The 15,380-nt window shown below is 47.9% G+C and overlaps 1 protein-coding gene across 3 annotated transcripts in view; it reads right to left on the bottom strand.

Moving 5' to 3' along the window:
- Nucleotides 1-15,380, bottom strand: part of PRICKLE2 (prickle planar cell polarity protein 2) — a 334,763-nt gene that overhangs the window by 104,699 nt on the left and 214,684 nt on the right. Inside the window, exon 1 of one of the 3 annotated variants that reach the window (XM_081284130.1) lies at nt 5,860-6,386. The exons of the other annotated variants lie outside the window; for them this stretch is intronic. The gene's annotated coding sequence lies outside the window, so the exon portion shown is untranslated. Of the gene's footprint in view, nt 1-5,859; nt 6,387-15,380 lie in introns of those variants that run through there. 3 annotated transcript variants of the gene reach the window in all.

Below are 15,380 nucleotides of genomic sequence, written 5' to 3' on the forward strand. Positions count from 1 at the left end.
CCCATGTGCACTGGCTCCAAGACCAAAGGCCACTGCCCAGAGGGCACCTAGAGAAGGACCCATCACCAAGGTGGCGTTCCTCAGAGGCCCTCACGCAGGAAGACCAGAGAAGGATCCGGCATCACTGGTAATGACAAGTGGCAGGATTAAAACTTCACTAGCCAAAAATTCAAATAAGACACTGAATAAGTCCACAGACCCCCCACATTTGGGAGAAAGAACAAAGTGCAGAATAAGTAGAACTCAGAATTTCTTTTTGCCACACCTAGGCAGCTGGAAGGTATTCCATACCTATTTACTAAAATGGTCAGGACAGCATGTAGGTTGGAAATCTCTTGGTGGCACATGTTTGTAATCCCAGTGGCTCAGGAGGCTGAGGCAGGAGGATTGCCATTTCAAAACCAGCCTCATCAAAAGTGAGGCCCTAAGCCACTCAGTGAGACTGTGTCTCTAAATAAAATACAAAACAGGGCTGGGGATGGGGCTCAGTGGTACCAAAAAAAAAAAAAAAGAAAAGAAAACTTGCTTTATTATCCAATTAAAAATTTCTAGGAGAATAATGAGGAAGAGTGAGGGAAAGCACACATCTGACATCCTGCCAGGTCATGGCCTGGTGTCCAGTGAGGTGACACGTCAAACTCAGATGTTCAGGATCACTTCCTCCAACTTCCACGGAGAAGTCAGGTTCACGGAAACTCACTTTCAGGATCCTCATTCACAGGGTTGCCATGTCCTAATCCACGAGACACACTCAGCTTGGTGAACCCTGCGTTTCCTACTAAGGCAGAAAAGTGATCTGATCTGTGGTTCAAATTTGCAAAACCAAGACTGAAAATGAATGGGAAGCTAATTTCAAATAATCAGAAACTCGGTTGACAAGAATGGCCCTCCTGAGTGAGCCCCCCAAGACAAACGAGCACCTGTGTTCTGCAGAATGTTCCAAAGCCTCCAACTGCTTTGGAATGTTAGAATAAGTTAGAACAATGTAAAAATAATATCATCTTGTCTGGCTGTGATCCCGACATGGGAGGCTGAGGCAGGAGGATCACAAGTTCAAGGCAGCCTCAGCAAAGTAGTGAGGCCCTAAGCAACTCAGTGAGACCTCTTCTCACACAAAAAAAATAAAGAGGCTGGGGATATGATTCAATGATAAAGCACCTCTGGGTTCAGTCCTTGGAACCAACATACGCACGTGCTAAGTCCCCATCGTTTAGGTTGTGAAGGGTTCAGAATCAGATGGCTCTTGATGGACTATTTACCAGCTGTGTGAACTTGGGCAAGTTATTGTAGAATGGAGATGATAACAGAACCCACCATAAAAGGTGAGGGTGAATTAAGAGATAGCGGCTCCAACAGGGAGTCCAGCACACGTCCAGCAGTCATTTAATGTCAGCTATTCATTATTGTCATTATTCTGGGAAGAAGAAAGAGTCATGGAGCAACAAAGTGATTTCTATGAGTTGCACTCAAATGAGACATGACCACAACCTGGGGTTTCTGAATTTAGTCAAATTGTCTTTCCTGTGGCAAACAGCAGGAGCAGCAGCAGAGAGCTGGGTCAGGATGCATAATCTGCATTTCAACAACTCCAAGTGCTGGCTCAGAGCTCAGGCATGTGGACCCTGGACCCGGGCACTCTGTAGGGTGCATCTGCATGACACAGCCTCACAGAGCTTCTGGAGAGAAGGAGAGACACCCCCTCACCCACCCGCAGGGTGAGGCAACCAAAGGCCAGATGTTCTGCAGGCAGCTCCTGGTCATTCTCTGGAGGGCCCTGGGCTCTGAACATTTCACAAGACAAGTGGGTCCTGGTGAGAATCCTGACCTTTCAGTTCCCGTCAAGAGCAGCCAACAGCCCCTGTTAGAGCTCTGTGCTGACAAGGTTGGATTCAGCCCTTTTTTTTGGTAGGAGGGATGGAACTCAGGAGCACTTGACCACAGAGCCACATCCCCAGCCCTATTTTGTATTTATTTAGAGACAGGGTCTCCCTGAGTTGCTTAGCGCCTCACTAAGTTGCTGAGGCTGGCTTTGAACTGGCGATCCTCCTGCCTCAGCCTCCCCAGTCACTGGGAGGACAGACATGCACCATCATGCCCAGCTGGTTTCTTGATTCTAAATAAAGCTAACAGCACCCCGCTGTAAACTGCTGTAGGAATTAACAAGTTGTGTCAGGCACGCTGCCTACACCACACGGTAGGTGCCCAGTCCACGGCAGTATTTCTTCTGTCCACACAAACACTAACACACAGGCGACCTACAGCCACGCGGACACCCCAAACATCCATTTCCATCCACAGCGGCTACCCTGAAGCCACTCCCGACGTGGTGAGCACAGAGTAATCGCCGTTTCTCCGATGAGTTCTGGAACCTTCACCAACAAGTATCTCTGGGGACTCATAACTGATGAATCGAAGCCAAGGAAAGAGCTGGAGAAATGGCAGGGTGCCCAGATGAAACGAAATGCTAAGAATTTTTGTCCCAGTTATTCTTAACCCTGGATGGGGCTGAGTAATATTTATAAAGTTTGATTTTCAAGGAGCCAAGAGGGAGGACGGAGTCGAGGCCAACGGTGCACCAGGGTGAGAGCGGCAGAGGTAAATGAAAGTTGCTTAGGGCCTCACTTTTGCTGAGGCTGGCTTTGAACTCACGATCCTCCTGCCTCAGCCTCCACCTGTGCTCCACACCCTCCATGCTCAAGGTCCACCCGTGCTCCACACCCTCCGAGATGACCGGCTGCTGTGGCCTCCAGTGCCCCAGGACAGCAGGAAGAAGGGAGAGCCACAAATTGCCAGCATTTTATTTTTTCCTTTTGGTACCAGGGATTGAACCCAGGAGACTGAGGCAGGAGGCTCACGTGTTCAAAATGTTCAGAGCCAGCCTCAGCCATTTAGCAAGGCGTAAGCAACCTAGAGAGATCCTGTCTCCAAATAAAATAATAAATAACAGACTGTGGATGTGGCTCAGTGGTTAAGCACCTCTGGGTTCAGTCCCTGATATAACAAACAAAAACCCCCTACTGCCCCCCGTTGCTCACAGGTTGAGACTAAATGGGAAATATGGGGATGAACAGCAGTAAAAATGAAGCCTGGCCTCGGTCTTCATAGCAATACTGTGTGTTCAGGGAAATTCACAGATGAGGAAGCCAAGTTCAGAGAGGTCAGGCCACTGTCCCAAGATGACACAATGCTGATCAGGAGGCAACAGAGGTGGGCTAGCATCAGGTCTAAAGCTTGTTCTCCATGTAAAACGGCTCTACTAAGACCAATAACAACCAGCAACTATCAACTCCAATTCTAATTTTCTTAAGAAAGAATTATAAGCCAGAGTCCTCTGGCTCCTTCAGTTCACTCTATCTCCTCCAAAGGCACTCGGCCACTGAGCCCCATCCCCAGCCCTATTCTGTATTTTATTTAGAGACAGGGTCTCACTGAGTTGCTTAGGGCCTCACTTTGGCTGAGGCTGGCTTTGAACTTGCGATCCTCCTGCCTCAGCCTTCAGAGCCGCTGGGATGATAGGCATGGGCCAGCTCACTAGCATGAAGCAGGAAGATCCCCAAGTCTGGAAAGATCTAGCATGGCAGGGACACAAGACAGAGCCAGAAAGCAGGGCCACAGGCAGATGGCCAGGGGAGGCCATTCCTTTCCCTTAGAGCCTACCCTTAAGCTCCAGTTCAGCCACCAACAAGTGACACACATATCCAACAGCCTCCCTGGGAGGAGGAGAAAATGTTAAGTGTCTGTGCTGAAAAGAAAAAAAAAAAAAGAAGCAAGCACAAGCCTCTCACATGCAGAGTTGGAGCAGAAAAGAAATCCAGAAATGCGAGGGTTCCAATTTGGACCCCCGCAACTCTGTCCACGTGACTCGTCAGCTGCTGAGCCGGGAGGCCTACTCCAAGGATGCGGAGGCCCAGCTAGCCCTAAATGATTTTCCTGATCCCATCCAGTTCACTTTGCATCCTGCAAAATGCAAGAGGGTAGAAAGTCCCTGGGAGTGGGGACGGTTTGGGTTTGACAGTGAGGAGCAGGGACATCTTTTCTGCGGGCACCCTCTCTGCAGAAGACTCATGGGGACAGACTGCCTTTAACCACTGTTCCGTTCTCACCAGCTACTCTCCTGATGAGAACCACGGGAAGGTAACAAGGTTGACCAAGCCCTGGCTCAGTGGCTGGGACTGTGCCAGGTGCTTTTCATGTCACCTCATCAAATCCTGACGTCCTTTCCCTGGCCTGTAGGTGTGACTGCCCCCCACCTTTGGTACCAGGAATTGAACCCAGGGGTGCTTACCCACTGAGCCCCATCCCCAGCCCTTTTTATATTTTATTTAGAGACAGAGTCTCACTGAGTCGCTTAGGGCCTCGATTTTTGCTGAGGCTGGCTTTGAACTTGTGATCCTCTTGCCTCAGCCTCCCGAGTTACTGGGATCACTGGCTGGGCTGCTCACCCCATTTTACAGACAGGGCTCAACCCTTGAAAGGGCAGCTCTAGGTCCCTTCAGGTCTTAGAGAGGGAGACCTGGATAAAGCATCTCCTGCTGTTTAACCGCTTAGTCCCCAGACCACCCCTTCTGCTTCCACAAGGCATCCCCCTCCCTCTATGTCCCCTCTTTACCCCACGCTGTAAACACGCCACTTCAAACATGCTATTTGGCCATTTCTAGCTGCCCCGTGACTCTGTGCAGGCTTCCATGCTCGGCGGAGCCAAGAGGTTTTCGTTTTCACATTAGAAAAGAAACACCATTCATGGGGGGGCGGGGGGCAGAGCATTTGACAGAGGGGCAAAACCTTCATGGGCACTTGGGGAGGCACTGAAGAGCTAAATTCCCAGAATATGGTAATTCTGTCAAAGTGGTGACGGACTGACTCTGGAGCCTGCGGGGACAGTCGCCCTGACCCATCTGTGACAGCCAGGCCTCCTTCCCCAGGAGCAGGAGAGCAGCCCATCCGGCCTCTAGCACAGAGGCCAGGCTGCCTCCTGCAGTGAGTCTCACTGAGGTGGTTTAAGGCACCCTTTGGGAAGACATGCAGAGGGGCGAACCTCACCCCGCCGCACAAGGTGCAGGCCCTGCCCAGACAGCAGCCGGCCGTGTGTTCCGGGTGCATGGGTCGTCGCTGGAGAGGTAACCTGAGTCACATCCAGATCATTACATCTGGCGCGGATCATGCCCGGTGTGATTCAGCCCAGCCTGGATTATTTATAGCTCCTAAAAGTCTCCCTGGACCTCAGCAGAGTCTAAGATCCTCTAACAAAAAGGAACTGGATTTTAAAAATCTGCATTTCTTCGCAAGAGCTCCCGTGGCAGATGAGTGATGCTGTCACTGGCTTTTGAGAAACCCAGAGCGAGGAGGAGAACCAAGCAAGAATGGTTCCCCGAGGAGCCCAGGGCAGGGAACGGACCGAATCACGCTTCAGCAGGGCTGAAGTTCCGTCACCATTCCTCATGTGACTGTCGGCTTAAAACTAAACCGTGATCATTCGGGAGCCATTTCCTTACCTAGAAGTCAGAGCCACCTCAAGCCCGGGCACCTCTCATGTTCTGACACCCTTTACTGAAATAACAGCCGTCAAGAAAAATGGGACCCGGGACTGTCCTTTTAAACCCTTTCCCCCCTGGATCACCCTTTGTAAGGAAGGTGTCATCCAGACAAATGCTACTTCGGAAGCACCCTGAGCCTGTGACTCACCAACCTTGCAACTGAAGTTTCTCACAAGCCAAAGGCACAAGGTGCCAGACCCCCCAGGGCTAGCTGGCCAAGGAAGCATCCCCCTCCATGGCAAAGACCCTAGATCTCTGCCCGGAGACTGTCCCTGGGACACACACTCGCTGCTCATCTGTGAATCAAAGCGGATCTCTTACCCACCTCCAGGGAAGACGAGAGGCTCCAGTCTCCAAGGAAGCTTCCAACCCGACCCTGGCGCTCGTCAATTGAGCCAGTTCACTTTCTGCCCGGATCTGGTTTCTAGGAAGGCAGGCAGGACCTCAGCAAGCCAAAGCATCTTCTTCTCCTCCAAAGCCTTTGCCCATCTGAGCCCTTTCCGAGCCAACAGCAGGCTCAAGCCAGAGCCCTTCTATGTGTGTGCACTCCCTTGGAGAAAAACACCGTCACCATGTCACCATCGATGGCTGCAGACCCTGCTGGGGGACCCACCAAGGAGGGGGCAAAGTGTGCCTTCTGCCTTTCCTCCAGGTCCCCTCCAGAGCTCTCGGATCGCCTGAGATCCTCAGATTCCTCTGAACTTCCCCTTCTCCAGGAGGAGCTGAAGGGAGTCACAGACCCTGGCCGCGGCTGTCACCCACAGATCCCGAGACAGACCCCGGAGACCAGTCAGCTGCTCACGCAAAGCCCCAGGCACTGAACCAGGAAATATGCCGCTCAGGCCAAAAGAATAATCATAACTGTCAGCAGAGTGGCTGGCGAGAGCCCTAGAAGTCGCTGTGGCCCAGCCAGCATCCTCCGCATGCTAATGAGGCCGTGATGTCAGCAAGTCAGTCACGGCATCTGGCCGTCCCAGCCCGCTGCTGCCCAGGGCTGAGATTTATTTACATGTAAATTAGCCTCGCCTTCCAAATCAATAATCCCCCTGCCGCTGCGGGGAGGGGGGATGGCTGTGCAGAGGCCCAGCTTTGCAGCCTCCAAAGGAAAAAATCACATTTAAAAAGGAGAGGCTTTAAAGACACACGCCTGGTTTTTTTTTTCCTTTCTTTTTTTTTTTTTCTCAAAAGCAGTTCTCTGATGTGCCAGGGATCAGAGCTGGGCACAGTTATCAGCCCAAACGCCTGTTTCAGATTATAAGCTGCACCAGCCTGAGAGAGGAATCCGAGCCCTCTGTCTCTTTAAGAATCAAAGCTGTGTGAGAACTTCCAGTGCTGCACTTTGGTCTTCCTTCTTTTCTCTCTTCTACTTTCGCTTCAGGGTTTGGCGACCTGGCACCACAGCACCTTTGAGTTAGGGGTCCCCGCTTTCCTCCCATGTATGTGTGAGTGGGTCACCATCCTCCAAGCCCCTGGCCCCAATTCCAAACCACTGGGGAGATGAAGACCATCAGCCTGCCCAGGGGCCAGGGGGGGCCCTCAGACTCCCAGATGGCACTCATTTGAAAGATCTGACCCATCAGAAAACAGGTTGGGTGGAGAAGGGACTTTTTTCCAAGTTTAAACCAGGATTTTAGCACTAAGTTGCTTAGGGCCTGGCTAAGTTGCTGAGGCCGGCCTTGAATCTGTGGTCCTCCTGCCTCAGCCTCCTGAGTTACTGGGATTACAGGCGTGCACCACGGTGCCTGGCCAGCCCTGGGTCTGGATGCTGGCTTTATTCAGCAGGTAAACTGACCTTGGGCAAGTAAATCAACTTGTGACACCTTTCATGACCTTATCTGCCCCATTCCGTCCCCCAAAACAAATACTTAGTAAACACACACCATATGTCACACACAGATCGAGAACTGGGTATTTCCCATAGCCTCTGCTTTAGCTGAGCTCACCTACTACAAATATAAGAGAAAGCACAAATATCAAATGGCACTAGGGCGACAAACGACACAATGTCACATGCCCAGTAATGAATAAAATAAGCAGCTATTTCTGATCATTTTGAATGAAGTGAGAGAAGTTCATTAGGATGGCCATCACTGCTCTCCCCTGAATATTTCCCTGGTCACTTTTATTGCCTATAATTGATGGTTCTATTATTTCTTATTTGTTATATATATATATATATATATATATATATATATATATATATATATATATATAAAACAGTAGAGTGTATTTTGACCTATCACACACACATGGAGTCTAACTCCCCATTCTTGTGGTTGGACATGATGTGGAGTTTCCCTGGTCGTGTGTCCATATATGAACACGGGAAAGTTCTGTCCCATTCACTCCACTGTCTTTCCCATTCCCATCCCCCCTCCCTCCCTTTATTCCCCTTTGTCAATTGCAGTGAACTTCTACCCTCCTCTTATTGTGTGTTAGTATCTGCATATGAGAGAGAACATTTGGTCTTTGGATTTGGGGGATTAGCTTATTTCACTCAGCAGGATAGTCTCCAGTTCCATCCATTTACCAGAAAGTGCTATAAAGTCATTCTTCTTTATGGCTGAGTCATATTCCATTGTGTATATAGACCCCATTTCCTTTATCCATTCATCTGTTGAAGGGCATCTAGGTTGGCTCCATAGCTTAGCTATTGTGAATTGAGCTGCTAGAAACATTGATGTGGCTGTGTCCCTGTAGTGTGCTGATTTTCAGTTCCTTTGAGTATATGCCAAGGAGTGGCTAACTGGGTCAAATAGTGGTTCCTTTCCAAGTTTTCTGAAGAATCTCCTCACTACTTTCTATACTGGTTGCACCAATTTGCAGTCCCACCAGCAATGTATACATGTATCATTTCCCCTACATCCTCACCAAGATTCGTTGTTACTTGTATTCTTGATGATTGCCATTCTGGCTGGAGTGAGATGGAATCTCAGTGTAGTTTTAATTGGCATTTCCCTAATGGCTAGAGAAGTTGAACAAAGTATACGAAAAATATATATGGCTGTTCTCTCAGTGTGGCCAGGTGAGCCCTGCCAGTGCCGGGGAAGCTCTGTGGGCGTGAGGGGAGGGCAGGGAGGGGCCAGGCGGGGACAGAGGTGTGGTCCAGCCTGCACAGAAGTGCCCCAGTGCCCCGGGACAAAGCAGTCAGCTCAGCTGTCGCCCACACTCCCCGCCTGCAGCACCCACTGGGATGAGCTCCCGGGCAGCTGGAGCTCCTGACACCTCCCGTGAATGTCTTTGTCTGATGTGGGGAATTTAAATTATGTCTTTTGTTATATGTAATTGTGTTAATAATGCTTCATAACTTCTTTCAGAATGCTTCTCTCTGGGACACAGAGGGCCTTTCATGGTGAAAATCATGAGACCTGGAATAACTTTTCACCAGGAGAAATGGGAGATAAGCCCATGAGTAACGCTTTGCCTCAGGTCTCCATGGCACAGAATTCGGAGAGGGTGGGGAAGCAGAGGACGTTCCCATGCCTCAAGAGCCACCAAAAAGTCATTTAAGAGCTGGGCAGGGGCTGGGGCTGGGGCTCAGCAGTAGCGCACTTGCCTGGCAGGTGTGGGGTGCTGGGTTCTATTCTCAGCACCACATATAAATGAATAAAATAAAGGTCTATCAACAACTAAAAACTATATATATATATATATATAAAGTTGGGTACAGTGACCCACACCTGCAATCCCAGTGGCTTGAGAGGCCGAGGCAGGTGGATTGCAAGTTCAAAGCCAGCCTCAGCAACTTAGTGAGGCCCTAAGCGACTCAGCAAGACCCTGTCTCTAAATAAAATTTGACAAAGAGCTGGGGATGTGTCTCAGTGGTTAAGCGACCGTGGGTTCAATCCATGGTACCAAAAAAAAAAAAAAAAAAGAATAGTGCCTCTCCTCATAGGGCTCCTGGGGGAAATCAAAGGAGATGCACTCAGCTGATGTCAGCTGTTGGTAAAGAAAGGAGGCTTCCAAGGTTAACTTTGGCACCACTTAGTTGTCTGGGTAAAGTTGAACAGGAAGTGAGTAGAGACCTGGGCACAATCAGCCCCTGTCCCAGGGCATGTCTCCAAGTTCACGCATCCAATGGGGGGGGGGGGGGCTTGACCTGCCCTTTGCTATAAGATTCAACAAACCCTGGGAAACCAGGAAAGAAGGCTGTTAAAACAACCAAGAGGCACAAGGGGCCTCTTCCTCTGAAGCTGTAAACCAGGGCGAGACAACTGCAGATGCTCCCTGACGTGGAGGGGTGACATTGAGATAAACCTCTGCAAGTTGAAAGCATCATGGAGAGTGCATTTGACACAGCTCACCTAACCAGCATCGGGGCTTGGCAGCCCAGCACCTGGGAGGGTGTGGGCTTGATCGCAGGGCCGACTGGGAGCTCACTGCTGCTGCCCAGCATTGCAAGAGAGCATCAAACTAGTTTTCAGTAATGGGGGGAAATATCAAAGTGCAAAATTTAAAGTGCACTTTTTACTGGGTGCATATGGCTTTTGTGCCACTGAAACGTCGAAAAAATTGTTAAGCCAATCCATTTCTTTTTTTCCCAGATACCAAGGTTTGAACCTAGGGGCACTCAACCACTGAGCCCCATCCCCAGTCCTTTTCTGTATTTTATTTAGAGACAGGGTCTCACTGAGTTGCTCAGGCCCTTGCTCAATTGTTGAGGCTGGCCTCTAACTTGAATCCTTCTGCATTAGCCTCCCAAGTTGCGGGGATGACAGGTACGTGCCACCATGCTCAGCAAATCAATCCACTCTTACTCAGGAACCATCTATATATTTCTGGGAAGGATGGATGCTTCATCTATGCATTCAGGTATTCATTTACTCATTAAATGGGCTGCTACCATTTGCCGGTCACATTACTGTAACCAAGACAGATATGGGCAGGCTTCAAGGATTTTGGCTATGAGATGAAAAGGTAATCAAGCAAGCAATTAGAGTAGAATGTGCTGTGTGCTGGGATGGGTTGTGAGCAGAGCCCTTGACGGTATACTTGCCACAGGGAGGCAGACATGCAGAACCCGTCGTACCCAGGAAACTAGGTTCCTACGCAGTCATGCCTGTACAGGTGAACAGCAAAAGCTACAGGTATTGAACTCAAGGGCCATTAACCACTGAACCATGTCCCTAGCCCTTTTTATGTGTGATTTTTTTTTTTTTTAAGGTTTGAGACAGGATCTTCCTAAGTTGCTGAGGCTGGCTTTGAACTCTCAATCCTTCTGCCTCCGCCTCCCAAGATGCTGGGATTACAGGCACATTCCACCATGCCGGGTGGGACACTTATTTTCATTTTGGAGACCATTTTATTGAGGACTTGTGCAAGCTATGCTGTTAGGTTTTCCACAAGGTGATAAAACTGGAAATTCTGGAGACAAAGTGAGTGGGGGACAGAAGCCGTATTGTAACTTGAAAACAGCAAAACTGTGCGTTGGTGAAAGCCAACTTGTGAGGGCTGGGATGGGGAGGGACAGGCAATGTACACACATGGGTACTGTGCTGAGCACTCGTTGGAGATCACGTAACTGACCCTAACTCTGAGGGTCCACAGGAGGGACAAGGAGATGCAGGGGAGAGTGACTGTGGACGTGATAGAGGATCAGGAGTTGTGGCTTGAGCCGGGCACCAGGTTGGCACGAGAAAACAGTTGTCTATGGGGAAGGCCTTGCCAAGTGTGTCACAAAACCCAGAAGCCATAAGAGAGAGCTGAAAGCACCAAGGTCAGATTTTAGCAGCTAGAGAAAGTGACCCGGGGAAGGAGGGAGGGTGCCAAGATGTGGGGAAAGTGTGAGCACAAATGTGGAATCGAAGATGGTGCCATGAGACCAGGCGCGGGGGCCCACGACTGTAATCCCAGCGGCTCTGGAGGCTGAGGCAGGAGGATCACCAGTTCAAAGGCAGCCTCAACAATTTAGCAAGGCCTCAGTGAGACCCTGTCTCTAAATAAAATACATAAACAGGCTGGGGTTGTGACTGATGGGAACATGAAGATTCTATATTCATCCTTTTTATTCTTGCAGATGTTTAAAATTTCCCAAAGTAAAAAGGGTTTTGTTATTCTTCTTTAACTTGTTACTTTTATGGTCGCCTGTTCTTAGTCCCTTTATACTTATCTGTCTTTTCCAAATTTTTCACAATGGTAATAATGATTTACTTTATTTAATTGATTAATTTATTTGGGTGGTTTTGTTTTGTTTTTGTACCAGGGATTGAACTCAGGGGCACTTACCCACCGAGCCCCATCCCCAGCCCTATTTCATGTTTTATTTAGAGACAGGGTCTCACTGAGTTGCTTAGGACCTCGCTAAGGGCTTTGAACTCGCCATCCTCCTGCCTCAGCCTCCCCAGCCGCTGTTGATTTCCTTTCCATTATGAGAAAGCATACTTTCTGGCAAGGAATACAGCAAAATATTTAGTCGGTGCCTGGTTTCCAAGTAGCTCATTTTGTGAAGTTCAGTAATACCAGTGGTCACTGAGTGTGTTCCGTAGGTGACAGGTATATTCTAAGTACATATGTAGGTTAATTTATTTACTAAATTTTTTTTTAAATAAAAAAAGAAAGAAAATAGAAAGTCATGTCTGCCTGGGAACAAGACAGATCAACAGCGTCCACAGGACAAGGGCGGGAGTGACAGGCAGGCAGCTCCCCAGGAGCTGGAAAATCAGATCATCTTCCCATCCCTGCCAGCACTGGGCAGGATCTTGTTAGAGGATTAGGAGGAAGGTTAAGAGTCTCTGCTGGTTAGCTTACAGAGAAGGGTGAGTGGTGACAAGGACAGTGACCACCCAGGGGAGGGGCTTCCTGCAAGGGTATAAGAGGTGATTTCCAATCTCCGTTTCCGTAGGCATACGGGTAAGAAGGAACGAATCCCTTTTATTTGTTCTTTATAGTTATCCATGACAGCAGAGTGTATTTGACATATGGCACATACACGGAGAATGACTTATTCTAATTAGGACCCCATTCTTGTGGTTGGACATGATGTGGAGTTTCCCTGGTCGTGTGTTCACATATGAACACAGGAAAGTTCTGTCCCATTCACTCCACTGTCTTTCCCATTCCCATCCCCCACCCCTCCCTTCATTCCCCTTGGTCTCATCCAATGAACTTCTTTTCTCCCTCCCCTCCCCCTATTGTGAGTCAGCATCCGCATATCAGAGAGAACATCTGGCCTTTGGTTTTTTGGGATTGGCTTATTTCACTTAGCATGGTAGTCTCCAGATCAGAAGGAATGAATTTTAAGATTTCACTTGGACCTAAGGAAGACATTTGGATACTGAGATGACAAGAATGGTGTAGTCACTCAAAGAAGTGACAGTATTTTGGTTTTGGAGAGCATGAAAAAAAAAAAATTAAAAGCAGCCCGAGTCCTAGCTGGCTTAGATTGCTACCTGCAGGCCTGGCTATGGTGAGATCCTACTGACACGTTTCAACCGCTCATCCAATCAGGTTCACAGAAGTTTATTTTCATCTTAAAAAGTACACAGTGTTGAGTTTTGTGTGCACTTTCAAATAATCTGCTCAAGGGTGGTTCTCTGACATGATTTCAAAATCCAGTAAAGGAAAGGTGGGAAGGAGGCTGACAAAGAACTGTCACATTAGCCAGACAGGACTAGGTTGTGCTGCAGTAACAACCAATCCCAGGTCTCGGCGGTGTAACAAAAGCACTGTTGATTTCTCACTCAAGGCTTTCTCAGCAGTGACTCAGTAATGCACTCAGCTTCCTCCTTGTAGTCACAAGATCCTCCTATGATAGCAACCCCTAATTTCCAAGTTATAGCAACAGAAGAAGAGAGGACTGCGTAGGTTTTGATGTGACTCAGCTTAGAGATGAAAACATCACTTTGATCCATCAAATCCCTCGTGGGCTAAGGAGGCCAGAAGTGGACACCTAGAAAGAAGAGGAAAAACATCCCGAGGACTCCCCTGAGGTCTATGACAGCTGCCAATTTTTATTTTTGCTATGTCAAGATATTAAAAATCAAAATGAGGGCTGGGGTTATAGCTCAGTGGTAGAGTGCCTGCCTTGCATGTGTGAGGCACTGGCTTCAATCCTCTGCATCACATAAAATAAATATATAAGCAAAATAAAGATATATATTAAAAAAAAGAGTACTGCAGGTACCATTTTTTTAAAAAATCAAAATGAAACACAATCTATTAAACTTAGAGTGTCTTAAATCAAAGGAACTTGTTTTTATTTTTATTTTTTGGTATTGGGGATTGAACCCAGAGGCACTTAACCCCTGAGCCACATCCCCAGCTCTTTTTCAAATTTCTTATTTGGAGACAGGGCCTTACTGAGTTGCTTAGGGCCTCGCTACATTGCTGAGGCTGGCTTGGATCTCAAGATCCTCCTGCCTCAGCCTCCTGAGCCACTAGGATTACAAGCGTGTGCCACCATACCTGGCTTCAAAGGAATGTTTAATATTCAACACCCCCCCCCCTCAAAAAAAAAAAAAAACTCCTGATGATTGTTTTGACTGAAAACCAGAAATCAAAGCTGTATCCATTTCACCCCAGCAGAGAGAAGAGAACATTCTCTATTTTCATTATCTTTCAAGCAAAAACAGCCAACCCAACAAACCTAGTAGAAAATAAATACTGGAGATGCATGAAACTTCTGAATCTCAGGTAGAGAAGCAGCAGAGCGGGGAGCTACCTTTGCAGAAAAGAGATGCTCCAGAGAGATACCCCCAGCGGTTCCTGCCTACTTCTCCAATTCAGATTTCAAAGGCAGGGCATTGCATCAAAATAGCCCTACCAAAAGCCGTGAATGTAAATGCAACTCTCTCACCTCCTAGCTGCATCACAAATGTCCTGCAGCTGGGAGGTAATGGCTTCACTAAGCCTGAGTCTCCCCATCAATGACATGGAGACATCTATCTAGCAAAAGATCAGGGAAGATCAGGAGAACGAAGGGAAGGATATAAAGTCCTTTGTAGATAATGTGGCATACAGTAGGTGCCAAATCAATGTTACTCCCCGCTTGGTTTTCAAAGAAGAGAGCAAGAAGAGGTTGGTGCTCCCATAAATGATAAAATCATTTCTGATTTGAAATAAAAGAATGAGTCTCCCAGGACCAAAGGATAAAGAAATCTGTCTTGTCTGTGTGTAAAGATTATGAATTATTATGAAATATTATGAATGCTTCTCTGACCATGGACATTTCTAAATCTTGAAAAAAAAAAAAAAACCCCATCTGGCCTCCTTGAAATCCCAAAAAGAGGCCTGTTCTTGTTTCCTATCATCTTAGGAATCTGCCACCTTTCATACATTTTAATTATTCTTGATCCCAATAATCAAATGCACAAATTTTCAACACAGCCTTTTTATCCCCCTTTAATTACATTAATTAAAATGAGAAATATGGGCAAGCTCGACTCTGCCTATCAAAATGAAAGGCTGCTGAAGGGTTGGCTTCCCCCACCCTGAAAAGATTAAAAATTACATCAATGATTTAAAAAGGCTCGCCACTGCACATTTCCATGGAAATATTAAACGGGCACGATGTGCTACCAACAGTCTTTCCTTAGATAAAGAAAACCGCACTTATTATGGGAGCTTTGGGCAACGACTCGTTTTCATGAAGCTGCTGAGTAAAATCTGGCTTTCCTCTGGGTACAGAGCTGGGAGCCCCAGCAAGCCCCGCACGGGGAGGGTCCACTTTTCCAGTAATTTCCAGATGTAGGACCACAGGCGCCTACAATGCTTCTCTTGAATGAACACTGGCAAGATGGAAGGTTTCCTAGGAAAAAAAAAAATGACTGAAAACTCAGATGTGCCCTGGGTCCTGGAAGACCCCGTGTTCCAGATGCACAAACAGACACATTGTTTTTCTCAAGGAAT

The sequence above is a fragment of the Spermophilus citellus genome (assembly GCF_964194105.1).
Source record: "Spermophilus citellus genome assembly, chromosome: 3".
Classification (NCBI taxonomy): domain Eukaryota; kingdom Metazoa; phylum Chordata; class Mammalia; order Rodentia; family Sciuridae; genus Spermophilus; species Spermophilus citellus.